This window comes from Seriola dumerili, unplaced genomic scaffold (genome assembly GCF_002260705.1).
Source record: "Seriola dumerili isolate Sdu_G_001 unplaced genomic scaffold, Sdu_1.0 BDQW01000110.1, whole genome shotgun sequence".
Taxonomy (NCBI): Eukaryota; Metazoa; Chordata; class Actinopteri; order Carangiformes; family Carangidae; genus Seriola; species Seriola dumerili.
This window is the reverse complement of record NW_019174365.1, coordinates 12369508-12372285: the sequence shown is the minus strand read 5'-3', so window position 1 is coordinate 12372285 and position 2778 is coordinate 12369508. Positions and strand designations below refer to the sequence as shown.

Here is a 2778-nt window from a genome sequence, read left to right as displayed (position 1 = left end):
TGTGTGTGTGAGAGTGTGTGTGAGAGTGTGTGTGTGTGTGTGTGAGTGTGTGTGAGTGTGTGTGTGTGTGTGAGAGTGTGTGTGAGAGTGTGTGTGTGTGTGTGTGAGTGTGTGTGTGTGTGTGTGTGTATGAGTGTGTGTGAGTGTGTGTGTGTGTGTGTGTGAGTGAGTGTCTGTGGTGTTAGTGTGTGTGGTTTCAGTGAAACAGCATGACTTGACTTGCAGACATAGATAGAGTAAAGTGATGTGAAAGTTTACCGGGGTTCCAGTTGAGTTGTGTAACATTTAGGGTGTGATTCCAGCCTTAAAGGCAAGCAACTGAATCCTGCCTGGAGATTACTGGCAGGAGCAGTAATGTGTGTGTTTGTGTGTGTGTGTGTGCTTTATGTGGGGAGTGCGGGAGCGGGGGGGGGGGGGGGGGTCATGTGCTTTCCGTGAAGTAGCATTATTTCGAGACATAGACTGGTCAAAGTGAAAGTGAAAGTGAAAGTGGACAGGAGAGATCAGTTGAGTGCGGAGAGGAGGAGCTGGTCTCCCAGATCACTATATATACAAGTCATTTGACATGAGTTCTGCACCAACCTACCGACCGCTAAGCGAAAGTAGAGTCTCTTTCTTCCTTCACCTACAGGAAAGGTAAGTGAATTGATATTTTCATATATCTCAGGACACACTGCAAATCTTATGTAAATCATACTTCAGGGACTTAGTTTGTCATCGATATTTTTTTCTGTGGATAGAAAATGATTGTTTATGAATTAGAATCAGAAACTTGGCAATACCATACCTAAAGGAATAACTGTTAAACACCTGAACTCACTCCTGTGTCTGCTAATCAGGGACATATTGTCTTTTCTGGTCAGACATTTTGGCGAAAACAGTATTGCCTGTCAGTTAATCTTGTTTATTTTTTACTATGTGTTATAATTTGTTCATTTAAATCATATTTATATGTGTATGTCTGCAACAGGGAGAAACTGATAAAAATGAAGCAGTTCATGCAACATTCATAAACACCAAGCTTTTCTAAGAACAGGGACATTCTGCGTTACACAGAACACACCCTAGCTCAATCATTAACTCATTAATGTGTAGCATATCACAAGCACATAACACACAGAGGTCATTATTGTTGTAAGTTGTCAGATTTTGAAATAAAAAACGTAAAATGTGAATGTGTGTGGTAACTCCTCCTGAACCCATTTCAGAAGGAAAACAAAATGAATCATGCCTCATTTGCCTTCCATTTATGTTACTTCCTCCCCTCCCTTTTCCGGAGTTTATATGAAATGTTGATCAGTTGAGAGGTTGAAAGGAGGAGGTTTGGAGGGAATGCTTGTGCTTGGCCACACGCTATGGAGTGAATAGTTATAGTTAATCATATTTGATACCCTATAACTATATCATATTTGATACCTTATAATCCAGAGATATTTCTTTAGACAGTGGCTTCGTCTGGTCTGCATAAAGCAAAATTAGAAATGTTACATGAAGGACAAAAAAATGACATTGTTATGAATCAATAAATGAATAAATGCAAATTGAAAACATTTTGTTAATGAAAAAAATGCTGTGCTGCACTGCTCTACTGTGTGAGTAAGAGGCAGAGAGGCAGAGCAGCACATGCAGTCCACACAGCAGCTGACAGACACATGGTTGAGCTTCGTTCCTTCTCTCTCTCTCAGAGCGCCCTCTAGCGGTCAAGGCATTAGCAGCAAACATCATGAAACAATATAACCAATCTGACTTTAGACTGAGGTAGGACTTCCTACTCAATTAACATACGGACACAGAAATAAATAAATAAATGTAGAAATGTAGAAATGTAGAAATAAATAAATAAATAATTAAATGAAAGCATAAATAGATAAATAAATAAATGTAATAGCATTTTTTTTTTACCAAAATCTATTTATTTTGCATTTATTTACGTATTTAATTATTAATTTCTTCATTTATTTATACTTATGTCATTTCTTCATAATTTTGTATAGCGTGTGGAATATTACAAATACATGAATGATAAGCCATCCATCACAAGAACATACACACAGAGGTCATTGATTTAGATTGTAAGAATTGTGCAGACTGGTTTGAAAATAAAAAACGTAAAAGTGAATGTGTGGGTAACTCCTCCTGAACCCATTTCAGAGGAAAACAAAATTGAATCATGCCTCATTTGCTTCCATTTATGTTACTTGGCCTCCCCTCCCTTTTCGGTAGTTTATACGAAATGTTGATCAGTATGAGGAGGTTGAAAGGGAGGATTGAGTGTTGGAGGAATGCTTGTGCTTGGCCACACGCTATGGGAGTGAATAGTTATAGTTAATCATATTTGATACCCTATAACTATATCATATTTGATACCTTATAATCCAGAGATATTTCTTTAGACAGTGGCTTCGTCTGGTCTGCATAAAGCAAAATTAGAAATGTTACATGAAGGACAAAAAATGACATTGTTATGAATCAATAAATGAATAAATGCAAATTGAAAACATTTTGTTAATGAAAAAATGCTGTGCTGCACTGCTCTACTGTGTGGAGTAAGAGCAGAGAGGCAGAGAGCACATGCAGTCCACACAGCAGCTGACAGACACATGGTTGAGCTTCGTTCCTTCTCTCTCTCTCAGAGCGCCCTCTAGCGGTCAAGGCATTAGCAGCAAACATCATGAAACAATATAACCAATCTGACTTTAGACTGAGGTAGGACTTCCTACTCAATTAACATACGGACACAGAAATAAATAAATTTAAAATGTAGAAATGTAGAATGCG

General features: G+C 38.0%; 1 protein-coding gene across 1 annotated transcript in view; it reads left to right on the top strand.

Moving 5' to 3' along the window:
• The first annotated feature begins 538 nt into the window (after positions 1-538).
• The window catches only part of LOC111223519, a 6027-nt gene continuing 3787 nt past the window's right edge, over positions 539-2778 (top strand). Inside the window, exon 1 of the mRNA XM_022747703.1 lies at positions 539-636. The gene's annotated coding sequence lies outside the window, so the exon portion shown is untranslated. The remainder of the gene's footprint in view (positions 637-2778) is intronic.